The 15512-nt window shown below is 39.2% G+C and overlaps 1 protein-coding gene across 17 annotated transcripts in view; it reads left to right on the top strand.

Annotated features, from left to right (window-relative positions):
* Positions 1 to 368: 368 nt before the first annotated feature.
* Positions 369 to 15512, top strand: part of PCBP3 (poly(rC) binding protein 3) — a 153890-nt gene continuing 138746 nt past the window's right edge. For 4 of the 17 annotated variants that reach the window (XM_060783405.2, XM_060783414.2, XM_060783471.2 and 1 more), the window contains exon 1: positions 375 to 524. The gene's annotated coding sequence lies outside the window, so the exon portion shown is untranslated. Of the gene's footprint in view, positions 525 to 15512 lie in introns of all 17 variants that reach the window. The other 13 variants (XM_060783425.2, XM_060783431.2, XM_060783455.2 and 10 more) reach the window with 7 other exon arrangements.

Raw genomic sequence — 15512 nt, forward strand, 5'->3', positions numbered from 1 at the left:
ATCACATGCCAAAGCATGTGATTTAGCGACAACTGCATGGAGACCGTAATTGAGATATGCACATGTGTTGAAGATCAGAGTGTTTGTTCCCCATCTGTCAGTTAAATAAAGCAAACCAAAAGCTGGGATTCCAAATGGTGAAGAAGTAATAATTGGTTAATTGCTGGATCCATTCTCCTGATCATTGGGAACTCCTCTATGTTGAAGCCTTGTGGCCCGAGGGTAACTGATTTGCTCAGTGGCTTTTTAAGAAATGTCATCAAAATTACAGAACCATCGCTGTTGGTTGCATTCCATTTCAAGGAAATGAAAGGATTTGGGAGAAAATAGGTCACATGCACTTCATCCCATGTCACATGATTCTCATCCAGAGGCCAATGAGGTTTTAGACCTCTATGCATTTGAACAACATATCCCTGTAATGTTATTCTTTCGCATTTTTCATCCTTTCTCAACGTGGAAAGAGTGACCATCTGTTTGAGACCCACATCAAACCAAATCATTTCCAAAGCTGCTTTTTTGAGGTAAGAAGATTTAGAATATTGTTTTGGTTCAGAACAATACCCTTAGCAGTGTTTCCTCTCTAAGTGTGAAACATAAAGTATAATGAAGATAATATCTAGCAAATGAGATTAAAGTGCCCCAAAGTCTTTAAAGAGATATACTGAGAGATCTTATCAAGAACCCACCTTGACAAGAAACACACAAGAAGATACAATAGAGTTAACATTTTCTATGTGAAAAAATATTAACAGAAATCCAGTTAATTTAGATATTGTTAGTGTCATTATTTTTGATAAAATGGGATTGTTAAGCACTTAAATATGTATCTTCCATTGTATCAAATAATTTGAGACAATAGTGATAATAAAAATATAGTATAATGATTGGACATAACCGACTTTAGTTTCTTAGTATATATTTTTTCAAATATAAATTACTGTTTATTTAAATTGGATATAAAACTGAAGATAGGGATTAATTAGTTCTTGAATATGCAAAGTTCTGGTGAAATATATGGTGTGTGTATATGTGTGTGTGTGTACGTGTGTGTGTAAACATTTGGTAACAACAATGGAATTCTGCATTAATTTTAAATTATTTGTACAGTAAATAATCTAATATATTGTTCCTTCTTTTAATTTTTGCTCTTTTATGATCAGTGAACATATAACGTTAGATTTTTGAAAAAAAATGTTTGAATTTATACTACGGGAAAGGTAGTTTTTCATGTGAAGGTTGGCCAGTGTAAAATCATGCAGTGCCATAAAATACACATTGATATGAATTTGACATCTGACACATGACACATGATATTGCTACTAAAGGAAATATAAATTTGAAATATGCAAGATCCATTTTCTTAATCACTAGGAACATGCATATCCCACTGCTGATTGATTCACATTATATCATTAATAAATATACCTGGTGCTAACGGATCTATTTTCTCTCATTAGTACTAGTATATACGTTTATAAGTATTATGGATTGAAATAATGTAGTTGATTTTGATTTGTTAAGCATTTTATTGTGGATGAAATATTCTAAAATGGACCAGCTTCTATCTGTTATATAACATTTCAAAGTGGACTAGTTATTATATGAATATAAATCACATGAATATTTTTTCAAGAGTGACTTTCATTGTAAAACAGATTTTAAAAGCAGGAAAACTTACTAGAATATCAAACTTCTAATTTTAACAAAATATTTTGTACTGAAGTGAAATTCTTGATTATATATTCTTGATTATTATAGCCCGAAAAAACCCACAAGAACCTAAATTCTTGATTGTTTGGTCAAAATTAATTTGTTTATCTGAACAAAATCAGTTCAATTTGTATCATTTCTTATGTTTTTGTATATTGGTCCCCATATTTTATATTTATATAAAATAAAGAAAATGTGAAGTTGGTGTAATTTAAAATATGGTTATCCGGGGGGGGGGGGGGGATGCTCACAGATCTTGTTGATACATACCTCCTGTAAGATAACCCTATGAAGTTTATGGAGTTGCCATTAATTGACAGGCAATTTTGAAGTTACATATCTTATCCATACAACCACAAAAATATTGCATCATTAGGATTTTGCAAACATAGAAATTTAAAATGTTATTTATATCGATGACTGTGCTACAATACATTCAAATTAGCTGATAGATATCTATTACCTCGTCTGGTAAATGTTCGTAGAATGATCCAGGAAAAATGGGATTTTGTTCTCAGTGAAATCAGAAAAGCAAGATCCTAGATGTGTTTACAGTGAAGGAAATCCCATTGAAGTCAGTTGAGTATACACACACACATAGGACCTTAAGAACAAAATGAATATTCGTGTACATATCTTACAATTCATAATCATATTTCTTATCTCGTTTTTTATTTTTTTGAATAAGGGTGTCATTTGTTTAGTGTGATCTGAACATGGATGTGTGCAAGTGTACAAATGAAATCACAGGTTTGCTTAATAATTTGCATAGAAAATGGCTTCTCTACCATATCTTGCTGTATAGAATCCTAGATGCCATGATTTGCTGTCGCATTAAAATAAAATGTAATATACACATTGTGTTGTAGGATGTCAGTTCCTTGGAGAAGGAACTCCTGCTTATGCTATCAATACTATTTTCATAAACAAAGACTTTTGAATTCATTTCCTGGTGCTTGTGTGAGCTATGGATTAAAATCATATTAGGCGAAACGTCAGGAGAAATGCCTCTAGAACATGGCCATATAGCCCGAAAAACCCCCACAAGAACTAAGTGATTCCAGCCATGAAAGCCTTCGACAATACATTAAAATCATATTGTTTAACTCATGGAAAATATAAAACCCATGATTTGTATCTTTCTCATTGCTGACTGTAATCCAGTAGATGAGGTTTCACTAATCGCACAGGAAAATCAATGTCCAAATATGTCTTGGAATCAATCGTCTCCATAATTTTATTACTACAAATTATTTCAAAACCTACTATGACCCCTTACTTTGTCAGATATTATAAATAAAGCTTCATTTCTAGGCAAAAAGTGTAAGAAAAAAAACCCTAAGATACATATAGTATGTTACTGTATTAGCACCTTTTAAATTAAAGTCATTCTTTAACTGTGAGATTTACTTTATGATATTATCGTATTTCTGAGATGGGGAAAGTAAAGAGAAGAATATTTTTTTTATAATAATTTTTATTAGATTATATGCTAAATACAACAAAAGAGGATGAACATTTAAAAGAGGATAGAACAGTAGGAAAGTATATAAGTGAGAGAAAGAGAGAGAAAAAAAAACACACATGAAAACCACCAAAAAAAAAAAAAACGCCAAAAGAGGTAAAAAAAAAAACATAGTAAAAAAACTAAAAAGGTTTGACTTCCATCTCCTCGTCAGGTGTTGTATCTTCAAAAAAATATTTCCATTGTTTTAAAAATAGTCCTCTTATTTACTTTCTTCTTTCTCGTAATTATCATAAAGGGTCCAGTCTGTTCTCTTTATCGGATTTCCGGTATTTAGAGAAGAATATATTTTAAAATGCCCAAAGACTTATTTTTGAGGCAGAAAGACAGTAAACAAAAAGCAAGCAAGAAGAAAATCAACAACAATGAAAAACCCGGAGCACACTATGGACATTATTTGCAATCATTTTCACAGTACCAACAATATTATGAAGATATATTCTTGCTTCAAAACATATCTAATACACAACACATACACTGACTTCTCTTCTTTGTGCAGGGAAATATGGACAGACTTATTTCATTATTTGAAACAATAGTCAACCTATGTAGAGAGCCAGCGAACTGAATACAGACTACTGTAGCAACAGAGGATCCTGACAGAAATAATCAAGTGACCCAAAATGTGGACAAGGGAGGTGAGAAAATGACCTTGCGGTCTTCTCTTTTAAAAAAGGAGAATCAATGGCAATCTGTAGGGGAGAAGGAAATTATTTAATTGTGCTATGACATTGACTGCTATAGATTTCCTTGGCCAAGTAATTCAACTACAGCATTCCCTTCCTTCCTCCCCTGCTGTTTTTTTAAAGGAAACAATGATAAATACAAGGTCTTATTTTGTACTTATTTTGGAAATGATCCATGTTTGGTACATGTTATATTAAAATTATAGCTCATCCCAGTCAATGAAGCGAATTAAGTAATGGTCTTTTAAAAGCTCTAATTTATTTGGCTGGTGTGTTGAAAATATTTCATATGTCCTGTCCCAAAAATGGATCCCTGGTATGATCATCTTCATATTTAAGGGGAGAGCTGAGGCAGAGAGAGAGTGATGGCTTGTTGAAAGTTAGTTCAGTGGCCATGAGGAGATACAAACTCAAACTTCTTGGTTTGCAAAAACCACATCTTTTAGCCATGGATATTGTACACATCATAACCTCCCACCCCTCTATGACCTTGAACAAGTCACACAATCCCCAGATTCAGAGAAAGACAGCTTCTGCACAGAGAAAACCCAATTATAGGGTTATTTGAGTCAAATAAGTAAAAAAATGACGTGAAAGTAGACAATAGCAACAATTTATTTATTTATTTATTTACTTTACTTGTATACCGCAGTTTCTCAGCCCAACAGGCGACTCAACGCGGTTTACAACAAGGATAAGAATCAATCAACGATATACAATTTAAAACCATAAAAGCATAATATACAATATTGACACAACAATAGACAACACAATGCATCTCATAACTAGAGTCGTGATCCAATTCTTCGTCCAATTTTCCATTATTCAGATCCTACTTTATGTGCATATCACATAGAAACACATGTAAGCTCAAACAAGATGGTGATATCTTGGAGGAACAGATGAGAACTGCATTTCCTTTAGGGTTTTTTTAAAAAATAATTCCACACATTTCTTTATAAGCTCAACAGAAAGAGCATTTTGTATTTAATAGGTGTAAAACAAAAACACAGATACAGGCAAACGACTTTTGGATGTTTGGGCCCAAAAGTCTTGCTTTGAATTGTTATGGATTAAATCAAGTTTGTGGTACTAAAATAAAACAATCACATCCCCCCTTTCCTACTGTTATCTTTACCAGCAAAAAGGTAAGAACAACATAATGGGAATTATTGCCTCCATGACCAGTACAGATCATTGTGAATTTGGTTGCATTTAAATTTTTTCAATAGCTTAAATGATGACCATGTTTTTCACAAATCTGGAGGGGAAAACTGGATTTTTAAAAAAAAAAATGATGTGGGATCAAGCAAAATGTACAGATTCGGCACTCCTGATGCACAGGAATCAAAAACTTTGTGTTGTTGATAAGTCCATCTTGACACATGGAGACCACATAAATGAGAGCCCTCTAAATTACCCTATCATCAGGGCTGCTCAGATCTTCCACACTGAGGACCATGCAGGCCCGTAGCCAGGATTTCATTTCGGGGGGGGGGGGGGCACTAAAAAAATTTCAGGGGGGGTTTCAGGGGGGGCTGAGTTTCGGGGGGGGGCTGAGTCTGAGTGAAAGAGGGTCTACCCTAGCAAACCTTTTGTATTGTTACCCCAATACCCCCATGCATATGGGATATATTGAGTATGGTGATCAGATCATGATATGAATAAACATAACAGTTTAAATAATGCACCAGTAAGGCCTTTTCGCGAACCACCATGAGAATTTCGGGGGGGGGGCTGAAGACCCCCGAGCCCTCCCCCCCCCCCCCCGGCTACATGCCTGGGACCATGGCTTCATTGATTGAGGTTATCCATCTGCAGTGTGGGCTTACTTATTTCCTATAGCCTGTTGTCTTGCCAAGCATTGTTGACTTTTCTAATGAGGCATATTCTTCTACATGATATGGCTAAAGAAGGACAGTCTCAATTTAATCTCAATTTAGTCATCTTGGCTGTGGTTACAGTTTAGAATTAAAGTGCTTTAGCACCTATTTATTTGTCATTTTAGCATGCACAGAATTCTTCTCCAGCACCACATTTCATTTCCTAATATTACAGGAGGCATCTCCTGCTGTATGTGACTGCTTGAGATTGAGATCTCTGTTGGAGAATCATAGAATCAAAGAGTTGGAAGAGACCTCATGGGCCATCCAGTCCAACCCTCTGCCAAGAAGCAGGAATATTGCATTCAAATTACCCCTGACAGATGGCCATCCAGCCTCTGTTTAAAAGCTTTCAAAGAAGGAGACCCTCCTCTGTCTCCCATTAGTTGAGGCAGCACAATGGAGTGGGAGAAACTCTTCTTGTGGCCCCCCAGTTGCTAAACAGTGTCCTTACTTATGTTATTCTCGCACCCAGTAAAATTTTACAAGACCTTTTCTGAAATCTTTTGGGGACCGACCAATTTGATGCAAATCTACGTTTGTGACTGCTTTTAAAAAATTAAACCATTTTAGATCGTTTTAGCTTGTCCATTGTTCAATATGCTTTTATTATGTTGCAATTATTTCTCACCATTATAAATTGCATTGTGCCTTGCTCTGTGGTCTTTATAGTTGAGATACAGGCATGTAGCCTGGGGGGGGGGGGGGCTTGGGGGGCTTCAGCCCCCCCTGAAATTCTGATGGTGGTCCGCGAGAAGGCCTTACTGCTGCATTATTTAAACTGCTATGTTTATTCATATCATGATCTGATCACTAAACTCAATATATCTCATATGCATGGGGGTATAGGGGTAATGATACAAAAGGTTTGCTAGGGTAGACCCTCTTTCATTCAGACTCAGCCCCCCCCCTGAACCAAACTCAGCCCCCCCAAACCGAACTCAGCCCCCCCCCCTCCCCGAAACAAAACCCTGGCTACGGGCCTGTTGAGATACCTATATTTTAAAAATAAAATATGTAAAATAATAAATATGGTAACTACCTAAAAACAAACTATTTAATGTTCTAGAATAACACTTCTACAAAATCTGCATTTCCCAAGAAATACTTGGTTCAATATAGAGTTTAACACGATTGGTAATGAATGGGAGTAAGATAAAATTAACTGTGCTCTGAATTGCTCTTAGAATTTTTTTTAAAAAATCTTCTTTTGATTTTAATACAGGCTGAGATCTAGGTGAAGTGAAAAGAGATCTGGAGTGACAGTTTTAGAGCTTGCTGTCAGGGTCAGAGTGGAGTGGGCTCAGTTTATGAAGCTCTGGAAACGGGAGAGTGCACACACTATTTTGTGAGATCCATTGGCTTTACTAGCAATACAATTTGAGACAGTGTAGTCTAATGAGTTAACCTAATGCTAATTATATAGATCCATCTTATTTTCAATTAACAGCAATTTGCTTTTTTTTTAGAAGAAGGACACAATATAAAAATAAGTAAAATACATTTTGAGTTCAGTGTTGTCTTTTCACAGAATCATTTTCATCTAGTTCATGAGGAATACTAGCAGCACTGTGGCTTTTGGCAATGAGTTTTATTGCTGTAATTGTTGCTGTTGTTGTGTGCCTTCATGTCATTTTCCACTTACAGCTGATCACAGTGGGTTTCCAAGGCCGAGCAGAGAATCAAAACCTGATCTCTATTTTCCAGCACTTAACTGCTACACCACACTTCAATTAATTAATTAAATCATTCAAAGATGAGCATATTGTCTTTTAATTAGTTATTGATTACCTTTTAAACTTACTGAGCTTGGTGTCTTTAAGATGTACATATGACTAAAATTTCTGTTGCCATTCTCATTATCTCCAGTCAGCTAGGAAGGTTTAGAAGGAGACTGTGCACATTAGCTTCTCTTTTAGTGATGAGAAGATTCCAATTTGCTTAAGTAATTTAGACCAGACTCCCTATGATATTACCCCCCCCAAAAAAAAAACATGCAGAGAGATGACTGCTGATGTTTATTGCAGTGGTGAAACGTTTGCTGCCATCATGTGCAGCAGGAGGCAAAGAATCACACACACAACCCATTTTCCCACAGCACAACCTCAAAGGGAGAACAAATTGTAATTGAGTGGGGAGCGGAAGTTTTTTAAAAGTGTGGAAAAAATGGGGCCCAATGGGACACAATGGTAGTAATTCTTATATTCTCTGGCCACCCAGCCCCCTAGGATTACTGCATCTACACTGTTGAACTGATGCACTTTGATACCACTTTAGTTGCCATGGTTCAATGCTATGGAATCCTAGAAGTTGTAGATTATTTATTTGCTGCATTTGTTGACCGCCGTTCTCAGCCCTAGGGCGACTCACGGCGGTGTACAACATATAAAAACACAGTTTACAATAAGCAATAGCACAACAGATTATCAACATAACTATCAATAATACAACAATCATATAATTACACTAAATCATCCGCGCCGTTTCATCGAAGAATCATAAACCAATCTCGTAATCCATATTCCGTTCCAGTCGTCATTGCCAATTGTTGTAGCACTTAATTAAACGCCTTCTCAAATAACCATGTCTTTAGGCTCTTGCGGAATGACATAAGGGAGGGCGCCTGTCTGATGTCTACAGGGAGGGTGTTCCACAGCCGGGGGGCCACCACCGAGAAGGCCCTATCTCTCGTCCCCGCCAGTCGTGCCTGTGAGGCAGGCGGGATCGAGAGAAGGGCCTCCCCAGACGATCTCAAGGCCCTCGTGGGCTCATAGGCCGAGATGCGGTCAGAAAGGTATTTTGGGCCGGAACCGTTTAGGGCTTTGTAGGCCAACACCAGCACCTTAAATTGGGCCCGGTAGCAGATCGGCAGCCAGTGGAGCTGGAACAACAAGGGTGTTGTGTGCTCCCTGCGTCCCGCTCCTGTTAGTAACATGGCTGCCGCGCGCTGGACTAGCTGAAGCTTCCGGGCCGTCTTCAAGGGCAGCCCCACGTAGAGAGCGTTGCAGTAGTCAAGGCGGGATGTGACCAGAGCGTGTACCACCGTGGCCAAGTCAGACTTCCCAAGGTACGGGTGAGGGACTTCTCTTTGGGAGAGAATGCAAATGACCTTGTGAAACTACAGTTGCCAATATTCCCTAGCACTGAGCCATGATAATTAAATTGTGTCAAACTACATTAATTCAACTGTGTACATGCACTTTTCCTTTTGGGAGATTATCTTTCAACAGCATTTATTTATGCTAATGTAACAGAACCACGTTCAACTTCCTACTCAGTCCAAAAGATCACTGGGTGATCCAGCTATACAATCTCATGCTAATCTTCCTCACAGGGTTGTTGTGGTAGTAAAATGGGGGCAGCTAAACAAGCAGTCAAGTACTGCTCTATTCCCCAGCATTGAAAACTCACTTGCAGGTAGGGAACCCAAGTTCAAATTAAGACCTTGACTGTGGCTCAAATCATAGATTCATAGAATCAAAGAGTTGGAAGAGACCTCATGGGCCATCCAGTCCAACCCCCTGCCAAGAAGCAGGAATATTGCATTCAAATCACCCCTGACAGATGGCCATCCAGCCTCTGCTTAAAAGCTTCCAAAGAAGGAGCCTCCACCACACTCCGGGGCAGAGAGTTCCACTGCTGAACGACTCTCACACGCAGGAAGTTCTTCCTAATGTTCAGATGGAATCTCCTCTCTTGTAGTTTGAAGCCATTGTTCCGAGTCCTAGTCTCCAAGGAAGCAGAAAACAAGCTTGCTCCCTCCTCCCTGTGGCTTCTTCTCACATATTTATACATGGCTATCATATCTCCTCTCAGCCTTCTCTTCTTCAGGCTAAACATGCCCAGTTCCCTAAGCCGCTCCTCATAGGGCTTGTTCTCCAGACCCTTGATCATTTTAGTCGCCCTCCTCTGGACACATTCCAGCTTGTCAATATCTCTCTTGAATTGTGGTGCCCAGAATTGGACACGATATTCCAGATGTGGTCTAACCAAAGCAGAATAGAGGGGTAGCATTACTTCCTTAGATCTAGACACTAAGCTCCTATTGATGCAGGCCAAAATCCCATTGGCTTTTTTTGCCGCCACATCACATTGTTGGCTCATGTTTAACTTGTTGTCCACGAGGACTCCAAGATCTTTTTCACACGTACTGCTCTCGAGCCAGGCGTCCCCCATTCTGTATCTTTGCATTTCATTTTTTCTGCCAAAGTGGAGTATGCCAAATGCAGAACGAATTCTCATGACTTATTCCTCATAGGCAGCACATTTAAATTAAATTCAAATTCAAATAAAAGTCTGTCCAGGCAGATGAATTTCATAATCAGGGAGAAGACATAACCCAATGGAAAACATGTGCTTTCCACACATTAGGTTTGTTTTACTATTCTATTTCATTTATGGTGGCACAGTGGGTTAAACTACTGAGCTGCCCAACTTGCTGACTGAAAGATCGGCGGTTTGAATCTGGGGCACTCACTAGTTGAGTTCTCACTGTTAGCTCCAGCTCCTGCCAACCTAGCAGTTCAAAAACATTCAAATGTGAGTAGATCAATAGATACCGCTTCTGCAGGAAGGTAATGGTGCTTCATGCAGTAATGCCGGCCATATGACCTTGGAGGCATCTACAGACAACGGCAGCTCTTTGGCTTAGAAATGGAGATGAGCCCCAACCTCCAGAGTCAGACATGACTAGACTTAATGTTGAGGGGAAACCTTTACATTATTTGATTTATTAAAATGTTGCATCCTTTGTTATGATGTATGATCTCAGGGCAGCATGTAATTCAAACAATATCAATAATTTAGAACTTTCCCAATTTAAAAAAATATAATAATATAAACAATAAAACCAAATCACAAAGTTAGAACCGAGAGTAAAGATGAAGATCCACCCAGAGGAAAAGTGTTCTTGCCATACATCAAGGGAACAACTGACAGCATAGGGAAACACAATGAGGAAACACAACATACAAACCACCTACAGACCCACCAAGAAAATCCAACAAATGCTACGTTCAGCAAAGGACAAGAGGGATCCTCTCACCTCTGCAGGAGTCTACCATATACCATGCAGCTGTGGACAAGTCTACATAGGGACCACCAAACGCAGCATTGCCCAAACACGAATCAAGGAACATGAAAGGCACTGCAGACTACTTCAACCAGAGAAGTCAGCCATAGCAGAGCACCTGATGAACCAGCCTGGACACAGCATATTATTTGAGAACACAGAAATGCTGGACCACACCAACAACCACCATATCAGACTACACAGAGAAGCCATTGAAATCCACAAGCATGTGGACAATTTCAACAGAAAGGAAGAGACCATGAAAATGAACAAAATCTGTCTACCAGTATTAAAAAAACTCTAAAATTACAACAGCAAAACAGCAGAGAGGAAACAACCAGGCACATCTTAACACCTCTCAACAAAAGATTTTCCCAGGCTCAGCCAGGCCTTCAAATGCTAATGAAGGTGGTCAGTTGAAACAATCACACCTAGCTGCAGCAGAGAAGAGCTCTTTGCCCCACCCCAGCCATTCCACAGATATATAAACCCATTTTTCCTACTTCCAACAGACCTTCTCAACCTCTGAGGATGCTTGCCATAGATGCAGGCGAAACGTCAGGAGAAATGCCTCTAGAACATGGCTCTATAGCCCGAAAAAACCCACAAGAACCTAAAGTTAGAACCGATCAAATAGTTTCAACGAGTCCATTTCAGAGAGAGAGAGAGAGAGAGAGTAGATCTCAAAGGTTTTAACTAAAAAAAAGTTTTAACTAGACACCTAAAGGAAATCAGTATTTGTACCAGTCCAAGTGGAGACAATTTCATAAGCAGGGGTCAAAGCAAAGTAGTCCCTCTCCCGTGTTACACATTGTTCCTATTTGTGGGACCTGAAGGGAGGCATTTCCAGCAGATTTCCATTCTTAAGCAAAGAGGTGCTCCATATAAAGCCAGTGCTTTATGCTACATTAAATCATATAGGTTCTGCTTTAGTTTTCACAATTAAATTTTCACATCCACGATGGATTGTATAGATATACCATTCACATACAAAATACCATATATTACATTAATCGTATAATTAAGTCAAAGTATTATAAACAAAGGCCACATCAGTTTGGCATGCTTGGAAACCTACAACTGACATGATCTCGCCATAAATAATCAGTTAAACTTCCCTACCCTACTCACAAATAGGTATGGACATTTGGATGTTTTAAATTTCAAGTTGTTCTCATCAAGAATGTGAAAATATTTCTAGAAAGTTCTTAAAGAACAAATCGAATGAAATTTCCAATTCTTTGCACTACTCAAATTCAATAGCTTATTCCCAGTAATCATTGGGATCGTGTTGTAGAATCATAGAATCATAGAGTTGGAAGAGACCTCATGGGCCATCCAGTCCAACCCCCTGCCAAGAAGCAGGACCTAAATGGTAGTTTATTTCTACTAGGTCTTTCACATACAGAACAAACAAATAAATGTATATAAACCGGATTATTAAATACAATATGAAATACACCATTAAAATGTTACATAAAATACTATATGAACTAGATATAGCCTTATTCCCAGTAATCATTGGGATCATGTTGCAGCTGCCTGCCCTATAGCTGTTAAGGTTGAGAAGTGACAGCCCTAATTCAGCATCAGAAACAAAGCTGGACAAATGGGACCAGGCCAGTAGCCAGGATTTTGATTCGGGGGGGGGGGGGGGGGCTGAGTCTGAGTGAAAGAGGGTCTACCCTAGCAAACCTTTTGTATCGTTACCCCAATGCCCCCATGCATATGAGATATATTGAGCATTGTGATCAGATCATGATATGAATAAACATAACAGTCTAAATAATGTACCAGTAAGGCCTTTTCGCAGACCACCATGAGAATTTCGGGGGGGGGGGGGGGCTGAAGCCCCCAAAGCCCCCCCCCCCCCTTGCTACATGCCTGAATGGGATTCAAACCCAGCTTTTTAAGTATTAAGCCTACATGGGTGAATTTGTCGGGTTTTATTTATACCACACTTTTATTCTTTATTCTCATTTTTTCTATCCCCAAACTTTGCAAATCTTAAAAATAAGCTAAAACTAAATTCACATCTACCTCCCTTAGCCTATATGTGTGTTCTCATTTGTGTACAACTTCAAATTGCCTGTCAACTTACAGCAACTCCACTAATCTCATAGGCCAGGCATGTAGCCGGGGGGGGGGGGGGGGGGGGCTCGAGGGGCTTCAGCCCCCCCCCCGAAATTCTCATGGTGGTTCTCGAAAAGACCTTACTGATGCATTATTTAAACTGTTATGTTTATTCATATCATGATCTGATCACCATACTCAATATATCCCATATGCATGGGGGTATTGGGGTAATGATACAAAAGGTTTGCTAGGCTAGACCCTCTTTCACTCAGACTCAGCCCCCCCCCCCCAAAACTCAGCCCCCGAATCCCCCCCCCAAAAAATTCAGCCCCCCCCCCAAAACGAAATCCTGGCTACGGGCCTGTCATAGGCAAAGTATACTCAGTGGTAGTTGGCCATTGCCTTCCTCCTTGGGAGTTTCCCATCCAAGTACTAACAAGGGCTGATAGGCCAAGATCTGGTACCTTCTAAGTATTTAAACAAATGCCCATTCCTGGTCGCAAATAAAGGCTAATATACCATATCTGCTGAGAGATATCAACTGAAATAAGGATCAACACTTCACATGAAACTTAAGAGATTGGGAGCTTGAAATAAAGAAATAGTCTGTAGCTTAGCATTCCCAAGAACATCTCCATCACCAGTAAAAAGTTGGTTAGTGTGTGTACGGGGGGGGGGGGGGGTGTACACCTGCAGAATCCCAACATTGTTTCAAAATGTCGATGTCAGGGCAGGCATTTGGTAATTATTGGACAGCAGAACATCTGAAGAGGAGAGGTGAACACCTTTACTTTGACCACAGCAACCCCACCTTTCATACTAAACAGTGTCAGCACTGAAATTCTGCATTCTCCTTTCTCCCATCATCACCCCAGGTTTTACTGCTATATAAAAGATTGGGAAGTTTGCTTAGGACTACATTTTCTATGGTTGATGGTCTTCCTTCTGTTGTGTAAATGCCATGAGAACTATGGCACCTTTGGTTAAAATAATGGTTCCCAACCTGTGGGCCTAAAATAAGATCCGTGGCTCTAGATTATTAAATATTGTTTTATGTGGGTGAGCAGATGGTGACTACTGGATGGTGACTACTGGTGAGCAGATGGTGACTACTTGGATAGACCACATCAGTATCAGAAACTGATGTGGTCTATCCAATGCAATTTTCTGAATCAGCACCCTAAATAACTAAACTGAATCTAAAGTTGAACAAAAATTGATTCATAACCCTTTTGGAACTAAAGTTGGAGAGTGGTTCCTGGTCAAAATGGTTCCTAGCAAGTGGTCCCTGATCAAAGTTGTCCCTGGTCAAAAAAAAGTTGGGAACCACTGGGTTAAAGAAGGGCTAGAAGATAGGAAAACTCAAATATGTATGGTCTCTTCTCCCTCTTCTAGCTCACCCAATCTCCCCTTTAGTCTCATCTGCCTCCCACAATAGCCAAAGTTTCAAATGTTCCAGAATCGGGGACACTGACAATGACCCAATTGTGATAGAAATTTCTTGGGTACCACATATCCTCCCCCTATTAAATGACAACTCCCCTCCACTCACAATAAGCTCTGCCCAAGAGAGCAAATGCTTGTATTTTGAAGCTGCCTTGGGTTTAAGAGGATACCACCTTTTGCAACGAACTTTAAAGGACATAGATGTGAATAATCCAATGTTGTGACGTATGTCACCAATCAGATTCTATCCTTTGAATTCCAACTCCAGTCTCAAATTCAATACATATGGGCAATCTATAGTCTGAAGGCAGCTTGTGACCTCTTTTGGCTTTCATGTGGTCCATAGACCTTTGCTCTGCTCCTCTGCTTTTTTTATTTTATTGTGTCAGAAGCAAATTGGGAATAGCGTTATAATGTATTTAAAAAGCCACAAAGTTAAAACTTACCATTATGCTAAATTTCCTTTGACCAGAAGCTGGCCACTTCAAGGGCCTCTGGTGTCACTGTAAGAAGGTCCTCCATTCTGCATGTGGCAGGGCTCTGACTGGATTATAGTAAGTGGTTTGTTGTTTGCTCTTCTCCACATTCCCATGTCATGGACTTCACTTTATAGTCCCATTTCTTAAGATTCCTCCTCTTTGTTCAAAATACACAGATGCTGGGTACAATTAAGGAGCAGGCAGACTGGCATACTCCTTATCATTCCCAGTTCACCACCTGAACAAAGAAGAAGAGTGAGCCACATGATGGGGTATATCCTTTTTTTAAATGTGCATACACGTATCCTTGAAGATTAGGGGGGAGCAGGCCTGTAGCGAGGGGGTGGTTTTAGGGGTTCAAACCCTCCCCGAAATGTTTCAGATTTTTTAAAAAACCTGGTTTACTCATGAATTTTAACTGGTTAACCAAATCCTCATGTTAAGTCTATGAGATTCAAAAAATTAAGAGTCCCTCCAGAACTGCAAGCACTATCTCAAGCAAATATTGACAATTTATTCACATTGTCATTACTTGCAGCAATAGCCGATGTAGCGAAGCAACCAAGTTGGGGTGTGTGTGTGTTGAATGCTGTCATTAAGGAGGCCAGACTTGGTGGAGGTGGTTGACAGGGG

This window comes from Anolis sagrei, chromosome 1 (genome assembly GCF_037176765.1).
Source record: "Anolis sagrei isolate rAnoSag1 chromosome 1, rAnoSag1.mat, whole genome shotgun sequence".
In the NCBI taxonomy this organism is placed as follows: Eukaryota; Metazoa; Chordata; class Lepidosauria; order Squamata; family Dactyloidae; genus Anolis; species Anolis sagrei.